Source organism: Nipponia nippon, unplaced genomic scaffold (genome assembly GCF_047370975.1).
Source record: "Nipponia nippon isolate SJK-2023a ecotype South Korea unplaced genomic scaffold, ASM4737097v1 scaffold_1, whole genome shotgun sequence".
NCBI lineage: Eukaryota > Metazoa > Chordata > Aves > Pelecaniformes > Threskiornithidae > Nipponia > Nipponia nippon.
In genome coordinates this window covers 31,917,931-31,938,131 of record NW_028262290.1, presented here as the reverse complement: position 1 = coordinate 31,938,131, position 20,201 = coordinate 31,917,931, and the positions used below count along the sequence as shown (strand labels likewise).

Here is a 20,201-nt window from a genome sequence, read left to right as displayed (position 1 = left end):
AGTGCTTTGTGTCAAGTTCTTACTTGCAGCTTTCTAGGAGCTGTTTTAGCCCACAGGCAAACCTCTCAATTACTGTTGCAAGATCTCCCAATAAAATCAGGACCTCATTATTAGTGATTTTTTCCCCTCTGAGAAGTTGCTAAGCAATCAGATTTAGTGGGGGCATGGCTTCTGACCAGCTTACACCCTAAATATCTTCCCTATACCCTTGCAGGCAGCGGTGGCTGCTAGCTGCTAGCAGCCAGCTCGGTTCCTGGAAGGTGCCAGCAGGCCTCCTAGTGATGCTCCCCCAGAGATGGCTTCAAGAACAAGTACAGCGTCAGACCCTACGAAGAGGGCAACACAGCTGGAATTTCCATGCATATCATCTGACACTCACTTTCCAGCTCTAACCTGAGGGGTAGGCCTCAGTTCAGAACAACGTTTTTCTGCTCCAGCAGAGACTGGAGCTCCTCAGACTTTTTTGCTGGTAACAACAGCACAATCAATAAACACTGTGAAAGGAATACTAGGAGGAGTGAAGAGGTTGTTCTGGCTTCGAGGAAATTTATTCCATAAAGTTTCCTCTTTTACTTGGAGAGAAGGGAAAGGTAGGGAGGAGTAAGAGAGGAGATTCACACATCTCCCGTTTCACTTCCCTGCGACACAATGAAGGGAGTTGCATTCCACATCTGGCTTTAAATTGAGTGCTGGACAAACCCCACCCCAGCCACTGCTGCTCAGTTACTCTCTCTCTCAGCTATGTTCATCCCTGGGAAGGCTCTCTGTTGCCAGGCATGTTCTTGCCTCCTCCTCCCACCCACCCACCAGAGTTTCCCTGGCAGCTGTGTCTTAGCCTTGCTCCAGCCCTTAGGATGTCTCCACCTACCACTTCCTGCTATGAAAACCCTTTAGATTTATACCACATCTGCTAACTTGGATAACGAGACACCAAACGCCGAGCTGTATCACCTCTCAAAGGCACAGATGGGGGCAGGGATGCAGAAAGTCACTTAACGTACCTTGGCAGCTCTTGTTCTGCTTGGATTCTAGGGGATCTGCACACATCAAGAACCGAGCCTGTCTCAGCAGCCCTTGGATTCCTTTCATTCGTTCCAGCAGCTCCTACAGCACATAAAAGTCACCACGGTGAATACTCCCTGTACAGCAGCTACTGTGTGGGAGTATTTATGACTGGCCTACACAGCCCTCAAGATACGACAATTCTCCTGCTACGGTTGTGATCCTTCATGTTTCTTCAGCTGCAATAACCTGGCCTTGATGTGATCCTTAGTAACTGTCGGGGCCCTTATGCCGTTCCCTTGTGCGTCATGCCAGTACAAATACCCGGCTCCAGTCTAGCCCCGTGTGGAAGGGTGCAAAGGCTTTTAAGGCAGAGAGAAGCTGGGAGAAGGAAGATGAGGCAGGAAGACGAGAGCTGTACAGCGCTGTGGAGACTGGGAATGGTGCTGCAAAGGGCCTCCTCAGTCCTTCGGGAGGAGATGTTCCACAGGAAGCTCAGCGAGAAAGGGGAGCGTGCTTCACACTCCCTCTTGACAACTTTTTTGTGTGGAAAAGGGAGTGAATTAGTTCAATGCATCATTATTTAGGAGGTGGCTTGTTCTGTTTGCTCCATTCCAAGTTATTAAAGATGGAAATACCAAAAATGAAATCAATTTTCCAGTCTCACTCCATCAGTGACTGAAAAGAAAAAAAACATGTTTACATTTTATTTCTAGCTGGTATGTCATTTAATGTTGCAAAACTGTAATGTCTGGGCTGTAAATGCTTCAGGGAACTTGAAAGAAAACTGTTTCCACTGGATCTTACAACACAGAAACATTTCTATTACTATGAATTTCTCACACTGTACAAAAATGAGCTTTGCTGCTTTTAAATTCAGGTCTTCTTTATTTACCTCATAACATTATAGCAGGAAAGGGCTCATATATATTGAGTATTATACCCCAAATAATGTCAAAACAATGAATGTCAAGATTCCTAAGGAGAAAAACTGTAGGTTTTATGACAGTAGGCAGCAGGGACAGAAGAGAGAGAGAGACAGAGAGAGACAAAGAGAGAAGGTCATTTATTAAAAGCCGAACATTATACAGAAGCAACTATATGACTATATTTCTAATAACGTATCTCTCAGGAAAGGTATGCTACGAATCCTTTTGAACCCCTCAAGATTCATGTGTGGAATGCAGTATGTGCCGGAGGCCCAAAACAAAGAACACATACAAATATTTCAAGGAATTAATTTCAAATAGTACAGGATTCCTGAGTGTAGTGAAAATTATTCTGACTGCAATTTCAAGGCTCTTTATGCCTGAGATGAATAAAAGCAAGTTTCCTATATTCCCAGAATATAGGAATATAGCTGTGGAATGAGTGATGTCCATCAAAATAAAGGGCATGTGAGAACCTTGAGACTCTGCTCGACTGCATGATAAATTAGGCGTTTCTCTCCTTACTTTTACTGGCTTTCTTACATTAGGAAAAGCTCAGTGCTGACCAAAAGCAAGTTTGGTTTTTTTTCCCCACAAGAGACCAATGATTAGACTATTTCCTATCCAACCTACATTTCTGTCCCTTGTTTCCTGGAGACTATTAGAGTCCCCACCACACCAGCCTAATTGTCACGATAATAAAACTATGCCCCGTTCACTTTCTGGAAGACAAAACAGGATCCAAATCCAGGAGAGGGTTCATGGCCGTGAATCAGTTAAGGAGACTTCCTCCAGTCCAGAGTTAGTTAAGTAATATCCTGAGCCTCAAAGATTTAGATGTCTAACTTGTATTTAAAGGTACCTAATTACCTTTAAGAATCTGAGCCTAAGTCCCTTGGGGTTAACTTGTGGCTCTCTCCTTAGCATTTCCTACAGCTATTTCAGAGAGATCCCTGTTCAGTTTGCTGACGCTAGGTGTTTCAGGCAGGAACAGGTCTCTTATTTCAAACCTGTGGATGCTGTTAGGTATCCCATCAGTTAAAAGCTAAGGTGCTTCAAAGCAACTGCTGGCACCTTTTAAATCCCCATCCTGAATTTAGCTTCTCATTCCCACTGACTTGACTTTGCACACACCTGAAACCCACCGATTGTCCCTTCTTCTTATGCCTTCCACCTTCTATATGCTTAAATAGAACAACTGCTTCCATGAGCCCTACATAACATGCTGCCTTCTTCTAAGAAGCAGCAGGCTTTTTCTTTCCTCTCCTGCTTTGCGACATCCTTGCTTTGGAATCCATCCAGTAAGCTCCTTAAGCACATGGAGTCACAAGTACTTAGCACAGAAGGGTATTACATAAATAATAATAATAATATAGTTAATAGCCCATAAATGGAATCTTAAGGGGCTTCTAATCTTTACATGTGCTTGGAAAGCAACTTTTCGAAACTATTTAATTTGGGTGAGAGTTCTTAGCAGCAACATAATAAGCAAAATATCAAACAAGTTTGTGCAATTACATAGCCAAGTAGGCTCCAGCACAAGGCAATATGTGTATATAGTTCGGCTGTGGCAGAGCGTTGCCCATCCCTGGATTCTTGAAGTTGATTTTTAAACAAAGTTTGCAGGGAACGTGTAGGATGTGTTACTCTTCTGCACTACTCACTTGAAACTGGGTGCCAGGCTGGAGGAGTGAATAATTTTGGAAGCAGTGGATTTCTTTAAGTTTCCTGAAATAAGAAATGATGTCATTTATGCAGTTATGCACACGCTAGCAATACGCTGTTGATGCCTATATTTAATGGTCTTGATTTTTTAAAGTTAAGTGATGTCATATATAATTCCAACAACCCTGGTGTTTGTAAGAACATTTTGTTCTCCATTTTTATGGAATATGTCAGTACCAAAATTGTGAGCAAAATGAGCAGAGTTAACGGTGCCGCTGGAGTTTCTGGTCTTACTTGTGACTGAAATGTTGCTTACATACAAAAACCAGAGATATCCTTGAATAATGATTTTTGCTTCAGACCAATTTGATTACAACATCATCCCCCCACTGTTCAGCAGTGATACTTCAAAGAGATACTAATCACCGAGTTTTCCATGAAGTACGCTTATTTTAGTAAAAACTTGAATGGTTTAGAGCGGAGTATTGGTCTGCACTTGGAAAAGAGTTGTCCTGGAAACCTGCATTCCCCAAAGTGGCTACGACACAGGCCACGGGCCCTCTCCGTGACATGGCACGCACTTGCGTGTTGGCCGATAGTTTCCAGTTCTGGCGCCTGACTTTGTGGCGGGTCCCGGGAAGCCACCGGCGTGTTTTCCACAGAGACACGGAAATCTCCTGGGGAAAACAAGCCTCCTCTTGTAAAAAGCAAGCTGTCATTCCTAGCTAACCCAGGAATGGGGAGAACTGCTGGCTCGGAAACTGAGGCACTGAGGTAGCCTCTCACAGGCCATCCCCAGAGCTTGCGTGTGGGGAAACAATCCTCTGGGGTGAAAAACAAAGATTTGCCCGTATCGCCTCTCTGTTTCCCGCACGTTTTCCCGCCCGGCTCTTCGGAGAGGCCTCCGGGGGGAATGACAGGGCCCGGCCCGGCCCGGCCCGCCGCCCTTCCCGCCCGCTCCTGCCCAGCAGCGGGAAGGAGGGCGCCGCGCCGACTTAACGGCCGCTGCCGCCATGGAAACGCCATCCCCCTCAGCGGGCCAAGGGGGCGGCGGCCGCCCCCGTCGCCCCCCCTGGCCCCGCCGCCCCCTCGTCCCGTCCCGCGGAGGGGCTCAGAGAAACCCGAGAGAAGTCAGCCCAAAACGCAGCGTCATGGGGTTTCCTTCGTGCCACGCAGTGCTGGGGGAAAAAAAAAAATTTTTTTTTAAAAAAAATCATTGTCCAAATTTAGTCAGCGCACCACTTGTTTTATTTATTTATTTTTTACAACCTAGGAAAGCGGCAGCGGGCCGAGCTGGTGGGGAGTTTTTCCTGGCTGAAAGGGGAGGAATTGTAGTTGAGGGGGGGAGAGGAGGCGCTGAGGGGAGACTGGGGAGGCGGGAAGGCGGGCGGGAGCTGACAGGGCTGGAGGAGGCGGTGGAATGGCGGGGGCTGGAAGGGGCGGCTGTGGGGGTCGGGAAAGAGAGGTCGGGCGGGATCTGGTGTAGGCAGATGGTGCTGCAAGTCTCCTCCTGCAGCGGCTGGAAGGACAGGAGTATGGCGTGTGCAGGGAGCTGGCGTGGACGACGAGGCAGACAGCGAAGCCAGAGGGTTCCTGAGCAAGGCAAAGAGAAAGAAGCACAGTAGGTGAAGGGGAGGAAGCTAAGGTTTGCCTGGGAAGAGCACAGGCAGCAAGGCTACTCTTCATCAGCTGCCATTCCCCTCCCAAACATGGAGGAGGGCCCGTTGCCCCTCAGGGTGCTGACTGACCACGCAGCCAAGGTGGTCCCCGGGCCGGCTGCTGCCAGAGTGCGGCTGTGTGGCCCTCCAGCTCCGCCTCGCTTGGTCTCTCCTCATCCCTTGCGCTGCCCTCTGCTAATTCTGCCCCAGAACAGGGCAAGGAAGCAGAATGGTGGAGGGGCTGGTCACTGCTGCAGAGTTGAGGGGAATGGGGTGTCCCCGATGATAGACCAGCTGGGCTGGAAACGTGGAGTTGCACCCACGACTTACTATTCGTCTCCTGTCAAGAAATAACAGTGAGAAACCATCGAGTCCCTGCACCGCTCACCTAAATAAAAGGTGGCAGTTTGCCACTGATGATAAGAGGTTAATCCTCCAGCTCAAATGGCAGAAGGGCATGATCTGGAGTGAGCATTCATCAAACCTGCTAATGATCGTGCGGTAATGGACATGAGTGCAATGGTGGGATGAGTGTCCTCTGTTTGCTTGTAATACAACCTGCAAAATTATGCTACAGGACTCGTTCTTAATTTATCCCCCTTCTGCGTATATTCATCATGTTGCAGGTTTCAATGGCATGATCGTATTTTTTTTTCCACAGGATGCCTCTCTTCCTCCATGCATGAGGTAGATGGTGCTCTGGGGATGAGTCGTAGCTGGGCACTGAAGGGGGATGCTGTCCATCTGGCTTCTGTTTCGGTTTTGCAGAAACTGGAACGCGTATTGTGAGCGACGAGGGAGGTCTGAGGGAGACGGGACGGCCTCAGGAGCAAGGTAGTTAAACGCCGCTTAGCAGAACTGCAGTCTGCCTTTGCCTGCGCGACAGAGCTGCTACACAGCGCTGGGCAGCAACTTAAACTCCAGCACGCTGGCCGCTGCAGGTGTGTGCTCCATTGCTTGGATGTCCAACCTGTGCTGTCACAGCTACAGCTGAGATCACCAGGCTTCTACTCCCAATAAAGAGAGCGCAAAAAAAAATGCTAAATACTCTGAAAAAGTAAGCGAAACAAAAGTTGTAGGTGTCTCAGGCTGAGAATCCAAAGTACTATGATGTCACTTGTTCATATTCTTTACCAGCCTTAAGGTTTACTTAAATGCGCATTTCCTGCAATGTCAAAGCTAGATTCTGTTTCCCCACGTCACAGCTGCCCGTACGCTCTTCCCTGCCTCTGCACAGCAGCTACCAGCTCCTCAAACACACTAATGCAACCGTTTGTGGGCCTGCAGTGCAGCCGATTTACAGGCCAATCTCATAAGTGATTGCATCAGCACTACGATGGAGCCAGTGAACTGTGCTGCGAGAGTGGGACTGGGCAGCTGGAGATGGGGGCCGAGAGAGGGGGAACTTCTTTAACTGCTTTTGCCGTGGGAGGGAACTTTCCTGTAACTACACCCTGAGTTCCTCATCACTCGAGTAGTGATGATTGTGTGAAAACTTGTCCCTCACCTCTAAAAGGTGCGTGAGCAACATTGATGAATAATTCTCTGTGCGGAGCAGAGCTGGGTGATATTTGGCATAGAAGGACACACAAACACAGGCAGAACAGAGAAGAGATCAAATTATTGACCAGGCGCTCACCACGTGGTCACTGGCTGTTCTGCTCACCAAATGATGCCAGAATCCCACAGGAAAGAAACCCACCCTAGAACATCACATGTAATTAAAGACTGCATCCTCGCACAGTTGTGCAAGGGGCTAGGCGAAGGGCACAGCTCTGAATCCAGCATTTGACTGAAATACTAATTTCCTTTCAGATATTCTGTTTATCCAAAAATACTTCTCTTCCCATTTAGATCTGGTCAGGACAACTGTTTCTCCATTTCAACCTGCCTGTGACACCTGGGAGGGTGCTGCAGACTGCGAGCAGTATCCCGGTACCCGAGGAGCGGCGATGAAGTGGTAGGGGCCTCCCGTGTCCTGCCTGCTGCTGGGGCAGCCCAGCCCAGTGTAGCCCTTCTCTGGCTCCCAGACGGACAGGGGCTGCTGTATTCTTTCCGTCCTGCTGAAAGCAGCCTGTGAGCTGAGAGCTGGGCAGCCTCAGCCGGTTGCGCAGGTGGAGGGAGGCAGCCCGCATTCCCCAGGGAAAGGTAGGCTCCGGGATACATTACTGGTTTGCTGGGGCAGACTCTTGCTGGAGGGTAGAGGGAGAACAGGGCAGCTGGGCCCTGCGAGAGGATGGCTTGCCCCACCAGAGATTGATACACTTCAGCAGACGGGGGAGCAGGCGCTGGCGAAGCCAGAAGTTAGAAGGGCAGAAGTTTCCTTTGTTCTGTTTGTCTTATGGAAAAAAGAGATGAGGAAATATCTCTGGATATAGAGAAGGGAATAACCTCTTTATTTACAGGGTAGCATAGCCCATCCAGCAGTGACAGTTTTTTTACAGACTGTTTTAAGGTTGTCTGTAGCCGAGGAAATGGTGACTGGTAAGGGTGGGGAATCTAGAGAGTTTAGTGCATGTTTGCTGCGTTACTTTTGGTTTGAAATAAGGGCAGCTTCAGGGATGAGTGGCCAAGTTCCCAAGCCAGTATTTTGTGGTTTTACAATCACACTTTCAAAAATGTTTTCTCCTTCCTGTTGCTGTGCGGAAGATCCACCAAAATAGCCCTGAAGATTGCCAGCACACCAGGCAAAAGAAAAAAATATTGCTAATAGCATCTGTTTTGCAGTTTGTGTGACATACAACACCAGGAGACAAATAGGTTTGAAATGCAAATGTGTTTTCTATTGTTTGTAATTTGACAGTGACTCTTTAAGAACATAACATTGCCTCCAGAGTTTATTTTACAGTTCCCAGTAAATAAGAGTTAGGCTGCCAGGCGTGGTTACTTTGGGGTTTTTTTAGTTGTTCCTAAAATCATGGTCTAAAAACTCCTAAAATGCAGATTGTGCTGTGGCATGTTTTTGGAAGGATGTGTTCATTGTGTCCCCACAGCACTCCATACTCTGCTTTACTGTTGCACATTTGCCTGTGAGTCTGTATTCGAAGAAACCGTATATCATAACTTTGTTCTCTTTAATAAGAAAATATGAAGAGAGCACTTCCTTTTTTTTTTTTTTTTTTTTTTAAATAGCTATGATACAAAAATAATGAGCTAAACAGGGCACAAGTGGTGACTGATAAGTGACTGTTTGTGCTGATAGCATGCCTCTTGGGATGGCTTTGGTCCATGCAGCCAGTACTCCTCAGGCAATGCCCAGGCACAAGCCAGAAACCATTCCCAGTAGGCAATGTGGGGACTTGTTTTAGGAGAGAAGGCGAATGCTGCCACATGGACACAACGAGCTGGGCAGTGCCAGTGGCCCTTAGAGTCAGAGGACAGGCACTGAACCTGTTCGGCTGGCTAATACAGATATAACTGAAATGATATATGAAGGAGGCAATTCCCCATTTTCAAGTGGAAGGCTGAGGAGCAAACAGTGAGGTGAAGCAGCCAGGGCAAGCAATAGGAGATCTTGGGATACAACACAGGTCTTCTTTTTATTAAGTTTCAGGGCCATAAATTGACAGTGTTGATGTTTCAGGTTTTGATAATCAGGTAACTGGTGTGAAGCGCTGCCACAAATCTCAGCTTCATTACGTACTTAGCTGTCCTACACCTTTCCTGTGTAATGGTCCTGGTCTTACGCAGAATCTGTTAGGAGGATCTCAAGCTGGTGGAACATGTAGGGTGCATGGATCTGCTTGCCTCGTTTCTTTATTGAATGTATAGTGATTTGAAGTAACAGTGCGGATTTGTCTCACATTTCAGCTGCACCAGATATATCTGAGTAGTCTTCGTCAGAAAATGTGCGTTTCCTCTAGAATGTGAAATATGAGCTGCAAGGTAAAGGGAGAGAGCAGCTGGATAAAATTTGTATTTTCTTCTCCTACCAGAAGTCTGTAACCTCTGGCAGCAAGTGTTGTGTCAGCTGGGTGTGTTCACGCCTCAGACATTACTGCCAAGCCTGCCAGCGTTTCTCTGTGAGAGACCAACATCAATTTGAAGGAGAAGGGAGATGTCAGGAACCTGTCTCCTTCAGCATGCTGCTTCAGCTGTTCAACCACTAAACTTAGGGATGCAGCAGTTGTAAAACAACAAAATAAATTCCAGCTTCCCTTCCCCTCCCTCCCCTGGGTTCTCCCTAAATAATGTCTGTGGTCACCTATTTAGGTTACTTGCAAAGTTTCCACTTACCACAGTCATTTCGTAGGAATGAGTGTGTTCCTTCGGTGCTAGAGAATATGGCTTTGTGATAACAAGAGCAGAAACAGGGAATGGGAAAAAGACCAGAGGAAAGTAGAGGCCTTGCCTAGTACTGCCCTTTTACCAAGTAGCCTGAGTAGAGAATCAGGGAAAAGCCAGGCAGTACTTCACCCCGAGCTATCACGTCAGTTACTGATGCTTTCACAGGGTTAAGACCATGTTTAGGGTTGGATGAGGTTTGTTTGGGCAAGAAGGCTGCCTATGCAGTTAACTGCAAATGCTTTTAATTTGTCTGATTCACAGGTTGCCACATCTGAAAACAGTGAAGTCCAGTTAAGCTTGGAAACAGAACAAGGGGACCCACGTGCACCTTAAAACTGCCTTCCTTAAAAACAAGACAGCGAATGCAAGCCCTCACTTCTAAAGCAGCTCTGCTTTAAAATCCCTGAGGTTTTGCTCCTCTCTCCTCCTCTTAGGCTGCATGAATACCTGGGGAGTTTAAGTCACGGAGACTTTCACTGGATTAAGTGTCTTGCTGACTTGGAGCTTCATCAGAACAGTAGTCTTATACCCCGAAACAGCTGTCTGTAGAAGAGCAGGTGGGCTATGCAGTTGATAAGCCTTTAAAATCAAGGAACAAGCTCACCTGCTACATACTTAAGGCAGGTCTTTTTTAACTTAGGAAAGGCACAGATGTCAAGGAAAAGGTTATACGCGTGCATACAATAGAGAAGGAGAGCTATTTCCCACACAAAGTTGGATGTGTGTGGAATCAGGATGTGCTAATCCAGACTTGCGGAGATAATGCGCTGAATTCATGTACTCCTTTGTTTTATGAGTTTGAAATTTCTAAAGGTCCCTCTGGGATTTAGGTATTCAATTTTCAGTGATACCAGGGTGCCTAAATACAGTAATTAGAAGTACAGACTTACTGTGAGGGCACAAGAGCCGAGTGACTTCTTTGAGAAATCATTTTTTCACCAAAAGCGATGCCAAGAGTGTGCTCCCAGCTCCCTTGAAGCAGCCATAGCTGTGCACCTTTTCAGTGGGAGTGGTGTCCTTGAACAATTCCAGCCATTGTGCTTTTGTAAATTGGCTTTCAAAGGTTCTAGGTTTTCCTTATCAGTATGGAGGAGGACAAACCTCTTTTGAAATGTTTGTTGATCCTACTCTTTATCTTACAGGAGGGGCATCCTGGCTTGACCCAAAGAAATCTGCAGTGCTTCTGAAATGAGCTGTCACTGCTTTTGCGTCGTTCTTAAGTGGAAGGCTTTCTGTGCTTGGCGTTGTAAGTGTCAAAAGGCTCTGACCTACACAAGTCTACAGCCACATAAATGGGTACTTCCCTTTTTATTTCAGTCTTTCCTCAGAACTGTGGAATACAGAAAAATGGTTACATTTCCCCAAACAATTCCAGTAATCAAATACGAGAACAGCAGAGAAATGTGTATGTGAACTTAAATGAAATCTTGCAGAAAATTCAAGTGGATTTTTGTCTAGCATATTCTTAAAGCTAATAAGTAGCTAAAAATGCACTTCATCTTTGGAATTTCACATGAAAACCACTTCTAAAAGAAAACATCCCTGTTTCTCCTTTTTCTCAGTTCCTGGGGTACTTGCCACAGCTTGTGTTTTGTGTGGTGAAATTGGTGTATTAGGCACTGAATTGAAAGAAACATTGTGATAGAACTTGTCCCTCGTTTATCTTTTTTTATTTGCTTGCTTCTTGCCTTTCAGGCCTGAGTTGATACCTTCTGTCCTTTACAGAAAGGGCACTCCTTTACAGTACACGCCCAAGCCACCAGCCCCTTGGAACAGCCCATGTTTTACACACTACTAACCTCTCCTGTCACACTTCTATAAGGCTGGTGGGCTGAACTTGTCAAACTGTTTCTGTGGACTCTTAATGACATGTAAGGTGAGTGACAGGAAGAGATGTGAATGTGGTAGAGGGATGAACTACAGTGCACAGCAGTGTAGCTGACAGGTATAGAAGATGGCTAAAGGAGTACTGTGCTGGTTTGGGCTGGGATAGAGTTAATTTTCTTCACAGGAGCTACTGTGGGGCTATGGTTTGGATTTGTGCTGGAAACAGTGTTGATCACACAGGGATGTTTTCGTTACTGCTGAGCAGTGCTTACACAGAGTCAAGGCCTTTTCTGCTTCTTACCCACCCCACCAGCAAGCAGGCTGGGGGTGCACAAGAAGTTGGGAGGGGACACAGCTGGGACAGCTGACCCCAACTGACCAAAGGGCTATTCCATACCATATGATGTCATGCTCAGCATATAAAGCTGGGGGAAGAAGAAGGAAGGAGGGGACGTTCGGAGTGATGACGTTTGTCTTCCCACGTCACCATTATGCATGATGGAGCCCTGCTTTCCTGGAGGTGGCTGAACACCTGCCTGTCGATGGGAAGCAGTGAATGAATTCCTTGTTTTGCTTTGCTTGTGCACATGGCTTTTGCTTTACCTATTAAACCATCTTTACCTCAGCCCACGAGTTTTCTCACTTTTACCCTTCCGATTCTCTCCCCCGTCCCACTGTGGGGGAGTGAGCGAGCGGCTGTGTGGGGCTTCATTGCCAGCTGGGGTTAAACCACGACAAGTACAGAAAGGCTGAAGAAAGGAAAAGACAGAAGAACATTTTAAGACACTTTCAACAAGCACTTGTGTGTCTGTTTTATGGTGCTGTGTTTTGTGGCAGTGCTTTACAGAGTTTATCAGGAAGACCTTTAAAAAGTCTTGGCCTCCACCCCTCTCATGTGTGTTGCCATCTCAGCCAAGTATTTCACTGGCTTCCCCTCCTTTTTTTTTTTTTTTTAAAAAAAAAAAAATCCATTGGGAAGTTCCTCCTCTCCCTTCCTTGTTCTCCACACAAGATGCTCATTTCATTAGCTGTCCACAACTTTATACTCCTTTTCCCTCCCATGCCAGGGACTGTCTGATCATGTCTCTCAGATAATTTTAAGGTACTTTAGAAAATACTACGTTAAAATTCCTCCCATTTTGAAGCCTCTCTTGTTACAGTTCCCTCAACTGTACATTGGTAGATCAAAGAAGCAGAAATCATTTCCAGCTTAAGATAAAACAGCTCCTCTTCATCTAAGCGCAGCTCTGTGATGAGCACAGAATATCTTACCTTTCATCTGTTCTTTTCCTGTGGCTGCTGTCCCTACAAGCCCATTCTTCAATTTCCTACCTCAGCTTGTGCCAAAAGTAGGCTCCAGCTGCTGAGGTATGACGAAGGGCCCTAGAAGGTCTCAGAAGTTTCTTTACAGCAGGCCAACAAGCACCGGCCTTTCAAAAAGTAGGATCAGCTAGGGTGCCTCCTGTTTTACCTCCCTAGATCAAACAGAGAATTGCACAAAGATGTGAATTATACTCGTATGGATGACACAAATAATGGAATAGAAGTGTTCTCAGGGTAATAGTTGTGATTACCTCAATAATCTAACCCAAGTCCCATTGATCTGGACCGTCACTTGCCCTCTAACAGCATACTTTGCCTTCCATGTAGATTTAATTCATCAAATTGAATTGTGTTTTAACAGGGACAGATCAAAGAAGTTGCCACCAGACATCTTTGTCAGATTTTAAAAAGTCTGTTTTTAAATCAGAAACTAGGTGACATAAAACGTCTGGTGGCCCGTCCTCAGAAATAGTCATTTGCTCAGTTTACAAGGCAGAATTCTTTGCCTGCTATAACCTGCCAGGGAAAGATTATAATATCCTCAGAAATGGTTTACGTGCATGCTGGCATTCACCGTGCTGGAACCAAGCTGGTTTAAGAAAGCCACGTTTCCTGTCTGGTTCAAGACCCAGCCTTTCCACACCTGGGAGATTTCTTAGGAAGGAAGAGTTTTGATCCGCACTTGTTGCAGTCTGAGCAGCGCTGGTTGGAAGTGGCCCTATGGTGATGAAGGCAACCTGCCAGCCCTTTGGGCGAGCCGCAGCACCCTGTTTTCTCAGCGGCGAACACCCTTTAACCCCACGCGTGTTCCAGCTCCCAAGCGACAAGCCCTCAGTCTGCACAGCAGGTTGCGTTAGTGGGGACCGCACCTGGCTCGCTCACCTGTGAGTGCACCGTAAGCCGAGGCCAACACAAATACACTGCAGTTGCCCCTTTATGCGCTCTGTCAGCGTTCAAAGAAAGCATATGTGTGATCCGAGGGCTGTAAGAGGGAGGGATGCTTCCTAGCAGGGCATGTTACGGGAGAGAAGGCATCTTCCACCCTGCTGCTTGGCTGCACAGTCCAGCAGTGGGGTAGAGCTTTGTTGCTGTTGTAGTTATCATTCTTTATAGAAACTTCAACTTGAGCTTACCTCAGTGAAAGCTGCAGGTGTTTTGCTGAACAAGTAAGGAATCAGAACACTTAAGTTCTAATATTTCAACACTACGTGTTTGTCTCAAGTTCAGGATAAAGACTGAAAAATATGACAACCACCACCACCATCCCCCAATGAAATATTTAGAAATGTTCTCATGTGGAAAGTTTCATTTTGACATTTTCCAATTTGAAACAGTTCATTTTGGCTTTGTTTCACATGGAAATGTGTACTCACAGGTGGTTTTAGTGCCTCTGCTTTGTAGGCCTCGGGATCTATATCCCATTCAGCACAGTCAGGGTTCTCCTAGTGCAATGTTCCATTCCAGCCAGAGCATAGAGTGCGCTAAGGGAAAAAACATCTTGACAAGAAGAACCATCCTACAGAGGAAAAAGAATTAAGTATCTCAGATTACATCTCCCAGAAATGTCTTGTGGGGCTTAGGCACAAACAGGTTACTACCAAACTGATCCAGTTTGTTTCCAGTGTGTTCCAGCAAGCCATATTTGAATTGATTCACTGATAAAATACTTCCTTTTTCTAGGAAAAAAGTTATTAACTTCTTCATAGTTGCATTTTCCTATAGAAAGTGTTTTGGTGCAGGTTTTAAAGCAACTGTAAAACTTAATATATTTTTACAGCCATCCTCTTATTTACAGACCTTAATACAGACTAAGGACACCCAGACTCAACTCTTCAAAGTTTTGGTCAGGAAAGAAAGTGTTCAAATGTTTACTGAACAGGACTGCTGTAAACTGGATTAATCTCTACCATAGTATTCCTAGACAGAAATGTCACTTCCAGCTTGATCCTCTTCTGATGTTGACCTTCCCCTCCAGTAACCGAGTTCTTGTTATCTGCAGCACAAGCAGAAGAACACTTCTGTTGTGAAAGAAGGAAATCAATACAGCTGCAAGTTCTGCGTCAGCTCAGAATGAAACTGAAGTCTCAGAAGAAGGCCTGAGGTTGAAGGATGCCATTCATAAATTCCAAGAAGCCAGTTTAGTTTGAAATAGACCGAACGGCAGGGAAGTGTTACTGTGAAATTGAAGCAGAAGTTCTCAGTGCTGCAGCTTTCACAATACAAAAGCTGTATTTTCATCCTCCGTCACAAGTCATTAGGAATATCAGTTCCTGTTCAGATAACCTCACTGCTGACTGCACCTCAGTCGGAGGTACCGCTTTTCTAATTTTACTGTCTTTGTCTATGCCTTAAGACAGCTGCTCTGAATTTCCCGTCGACACCTGCAGTTATGACCCCTACAATGAGAATTCAGTAATTCTTCCCGTCTGTCTGGATGAAGAGCTATGGTAACCAAGTGTTTCCTCTGAAGTCCGTGTGCATCCTTCTCCCCCATAGCCTTCGTGTCTGCGCTCTGACACAGTGTTTGAAGTCAGCGGGTGAACAGTACACACTGCAGAGTCTCCTTTCTGAATTTTGGGGTTGCAGTTGCCAGCGCACTCTCCCCTTCCCCCAGAAGTAACCTGGAGTAACACGGAGGAGTCACGGCCCTATGCTCTGGCCAGCTTCCACCTTGGATAATTACACCCTGCTTGCCTGTATCCCCCTTGCAGATTGAACTAGACACAGCGTGCGATCCACTTCCCACCAGGGCTTGCCGTGTAGTTAAGATATAGTTCACCGAGAAGATGGTGGATAGCCTTTGTGTATCTGAAGTCCTTCTAGATGAAATATAGGCTGTGGGCATCTGAGAGAAAACAGCATCTGAACAGACTCAGCACAGCCTTGAGTCTTTAGGCTACGAAAAAAGAAAAGCCCTTACATATGCTACTGAAACCTGATTCCTGATGAAACATGCACCGCACAGACTCAAGATCACACCTTAAGATCAGAACAGAAACCATCAAAACCTGAGACAGACCTCAGTATCTAGTGGTTCACTTTTCTCCCCTTATGATGGGGGGCACCACACTCAGGGAACTGGAGTCCACCTTACGCTAGAATCATAGAATGTCCTGAGTTGGAAGGGACCCACAAGGATCATCGAGTCCAACTCCTGTCCCTGCATAGGACAGCCCCAAAATTCACACCATCTGTCTGAGGGTGTTGTCCAAACGTTTCTTGAATATTGTCAGGTTTGGTGCCATGACTACCTCCCTGGGGAGCCTGTTCTAGTGCTAGGTGAAGAGCCTTTTCCTAATGTCCAACCTAAACTTCCCTTGGCATATCTTCCTGCCGTTCCCTCGGGCCCTATCATTGGTCGCCAGGGAGAAGAGATCAGGCCACGGAGGGATTTCCCTGCACACTGCAACTCTGGGCTCCTGGCAGCATAAGGCTGCTGCTGAAGTTCTGACACCCCAGGAAACCTGAGCTGCCCGAGTAGCCTGTGAGAGCCCTTCTGCTTTGTGCTGCTAACACAGGAGAGGCTGAACAGAGGACCTCAGAGCCCAGATCTCATGGGAAGAACATCAAAAGTTACCCCTAGTGTATCTGTCTCTCCTCTGTGAACGTCAGACACATCACCACATCAGACGAAGAGCACATTTGCACAAGTATTTCATGAGTGCTCTACATATTCTAACTCCAGCCCTGCAACCCATCCACAACTTCTTGTTCTTGTTGTGAACTAGCAGACTGCCCATGCGTCATACCTCTTACCAGCCTACTAAGATAACTGCTACCACTGTTAATTCAGTAGCGATGCATACAAAACATTATTCTCTCCAAAAGCCTAGGAAATCGGAATACCACCCAGCAAAAAAAAAAACACCCAACAGACTCCATTACTTACCTTCTTTCTCAAGTTGATCATAAGAGACTTGAATCGCCAAGGCAAACAACCGAGTCCCCTCCCAGACTGGAAGCCTTTGAAGTCTCTGAGCTGGGCATCCAGCCCTTCGAGTCAATTCATGTCAGCTGTGCCCATCCACGCTCCCCAGGAGGGCACCTGCCCTTTGGAGGTATTAAAGGGCCTCCACGGTCTGTTATGTATCCTCGGCATGTAGTGCTTTCCAACGCTTGTAGCCATTTGTTGGCTTGCTGATGTTAATGTTCTGTGAACTCTTATCAGATATGTTTATTACCACGGTTGTTAATGTTTTGGGAAGGCACAGGCTGGCTTGAGTTCAAAGGAGGACCACGAGAACAGAAAATAAGCCCTGAAGGTGCTTCTTTCAGGAGCCTGACTAATGCACCTTCCTAAAGAGAAGGTTGAAAAGGCAATGTGATGAGTGGGTGTTGATGCTCGCAGCTGCAAAAGGTGTTTTAGCACAGGGCTTTTCAGTTCTGCGTAGCAAGATCCAGTTTCTTGCTCTAGATGTTAGAACTTCCAACAATCTGTCAAGTAAAGTATATTTCTGAGAGGGGAATCACCAGGGCAGAGCACGGGGCGGGGGCATCAATAAACTCACCATTGTATGAGATTTTAAAAAGGGAAAAAGAAAGCTCTGCTGCGTCATCAGAGACATGGCAGTGTGTCGAGGAGAGTAGGGCATGTGAAGGGTGTGAGGTAGCAAGATCTTGAGGTCTCTCTTTTAACTCAATAGCATAAGCAAATCCTTTGTGTTTCTGCAGTGTAGTCTGGGAAGGTGGCAGTGGAAAGATGTTCAAGGTCATGTTGTGATCCAAGAATACTAGAAAATGAAGTGCTGCATCTTGCATTATTCCTAGTGGATTTATTTGAATGCAGCACAACATAAGAAACAACCGTGGTCCCGTTTAATTCCAGAGACAATGCTGCATGTGCAAGAGCTTAAAGCAAAAAATCTAAATACATTTTGTCATTCCCGTCTCTGCAGATCCTTTGTTCAGTGGTTATTAGTACAAAACTCACGTGAAGGAAAACAAAATGAAACCCCTGGTTGCTCTTTTTAAATCTCAAATAGCTCTCATCTTCACAAGGAAGGTGATACTGAAGACAGGACGGTGTTGGTGATGGACAGAAGTTTGTAACTGCAGATGTGGAAGTCAAGGAATGATGGGGAACGAATCCGGAGGGGGAACTGATACTCTGGAGGACATGAAGAACAGATGCTCTTTATAGCCAAGGAGAATAAAAGCTTGCTTTTTCTGGAAGATGTGTTGCTTTGTGGAAGATTTGTGCAGGCCAGGCTGAGAGTTACAGTTTGGGTACTCTCCTAGCTTCTTTCTGTGCTCCTTTCAGCGGCTCTTTTTTCCCTGAGCTATCAGGGTGCTTACTGTAGCTGTTTGACAGGAATTCAGCCTGCATGAACAAGGTAAGGAAGAAAATTCCCATCATGTTCCTTTTCAAATCAAAAGGTTTAGTTAACAATATTCATGCTACAAACTGCTTAAATATTATGTGGGCTTTGGTATATTTTGACAATTCTTATAGCATTAAGAAATACAGTTGGCTACTTCAGACCATCCATAGACTGTTCCTTCAGTGTTCCCTTTGAAGAAGAAAATGAAGAGACTTCCTTGCCAGCCAGGGTCAGTGTGTTTCATGCACTCAAAAGGCTAGAGCACAGCTGGGGGAAAAAAAACCCAAAGACCTAAACCCAGTGAGAAAGCAGAGAACAGGGCTTCTGAACTATCTCATTGTATACAAGGCATGGAGCATCCCTCTCTCATCATTTGTGGTTGTCTTTGACTAAGTAGTCTGTGGAAGTCCATCTCCTGTCTCACTTCTGATATCTTTCTTGTTGCCCTGTTTCCCACCGGAGAAGGAAGCAGTGACTTGTCCTTTGGAGAAGGAGCATCTTCCTTATTGACTTTCCAACCGACTCTGCCCTGTTCCCTGTCATCTCAGGGCTCTTCTCCTGGCCCCTAGGTCCCAGCCTTCTTCAGTATATCTCACCCCTGCCAGCCCTGGCGTCAAGCCCGGTTTGCAGGGACAGGGGACAGGGCAAGCTCCGGTCCCAGGAGAGGCTGGTAGGAGCAAGGGAGCAGCAGGAGAGGGTGGGGTTTTTTTAAGAAGTTGAAAAGAAAAGAAAGAATCAAGGGTCTGCCAGTAACAGGTTTGTCTCTTCTCGTTGAACTCAGCTTAGCCTTGCACTGAAGGGCATAATTAGGTGTCCCTCTCTGTAGCTTGTGTTCTTTTATTGTATTAAATTATAACTGTAACTTAGATGCAAAAATAAAACAAAGATGTTAGAAGGAGCTTTCCATTTGTAACATTTTTATTGGGAGCTGAAGCCGTCCTGACAGAGGTAAGCAGAAAGGCTTTTGTGAAGGGGACGCAACTTTTTGCCTAGACTTTATAGACTTAAACTGGAGACACGATGGGGGGAATCAGGTTGAAAAAAAATGTTTTTACATATATATGCAGCAGTCACACAATCAGTCATATGGCAAGAAGGCGTGTACTGCACTGGATCAAAGGGGAATAGCCTAGCATGAGATTAAAGGGGGGATAATTGCAAGCAACCAGAAAGTTTTATAATAGAGGTGATAATATACAGCAGAGGAAGGAAACTGCAAGGAGCAGAAATGAGGATAAAATGCAAATAAAAGAGATCCTTTGATCCTTCTGGCTTTCTCCCTATATAACAGACTTATTTTATCACCCACTTACTTCATTTCCCTTCCACTTTCATCTTGCTTTCCTCTGATAGTTTTCTAGTTCCCCTGCCCTGACACTACACCAGGTCCGCCTCCCTCCACATGTCTTGTAGCAGTGCAGTGCAATGCATCTTTATCAAGTGCCAATTTTAAATATGAAACATCTTCAGCGAGAGACTGTACTTCTCATTTTGCTGCTGACTTTGGGAAGCAACAGAGCTGGCAGAGGGATGAGCTCTGAAAATCACCCCACATAGTGAGCCGCATGGCGTGAGTTCAGCCCGAAATGCCAAAACTCCTGACCACCGTTCTGGGAGAAAATGTAAACATTTAAAGAAAAGAGAACCCAAGAAAGAAGCAGCCTGGGAGTGGGATTTTCCAGATATTTTTGGAAGTTTCAGATTTTTACCAAAGCCATGGAAGTAAAACACATTTTCCTTCCTCCTTCCATCCCTTATTCTGTATCCTGTTTGGTTTCACAGGTCAAGAGGTCCGTTGCCAGAAGGAAGGAACCAGCCCTTTCTAAGGAGGACGTCATTTGAGGCTTCTAACGGAAACCTCCGCACTACAGCACTTCAGAAAGCCTGGTCAGTCCTAGCTAAAAGCTCAGGCTAAACTCGGTTACGTGAGTCACCACTTTACAAACGTCATACCTCAGGCATGACGGGACATAATGGCAGTGATACTAATACACACCAGAGGAAGGAGCCTGCAAGGAACAGAAAAGAGGGGAAAAATAAAGAGGAATGAAAATAAAGAGGCGGTTTCTCCTCTAAGATGGCTAGAAGGTGTGTTGATGGCCTAAAAATGGGTAAAAAGCATGTCTGGCAGTGATTTCTGGGGGTGGCTTGCTCTCTGCTAGCTGTGAGGGGGTGAGACTTGAAAGCAC

At 46.0% G+C, this 20,201-nt stretch overlaps 1 long non-coding RNA gene across 1 annotated transcript; it reads right to left on the bottom strand.

Annotated features, from left to right (window-relative positions):
* Nucleotides 1-11,416: 11,416 nt before the first annotated feature.
* Nucleotides 11,417-14,201, bottom strand: LOC148057288 (uncharacterized). Its single transcript, XR_015699432.1, has 3 exons — nt 14,065-14,201; nt 12,641-12,843; nt 11,417-12,117 (listed from the first exon to the last, which is right to left on the bottom strand). It is a non-coding gene; the product is annotated as an uncharacterized LOC148057288 (long non-coding RNA).
* Between the last annotated feature and the right edge of the window lie 6,000 nt (nt 14,202-20,201).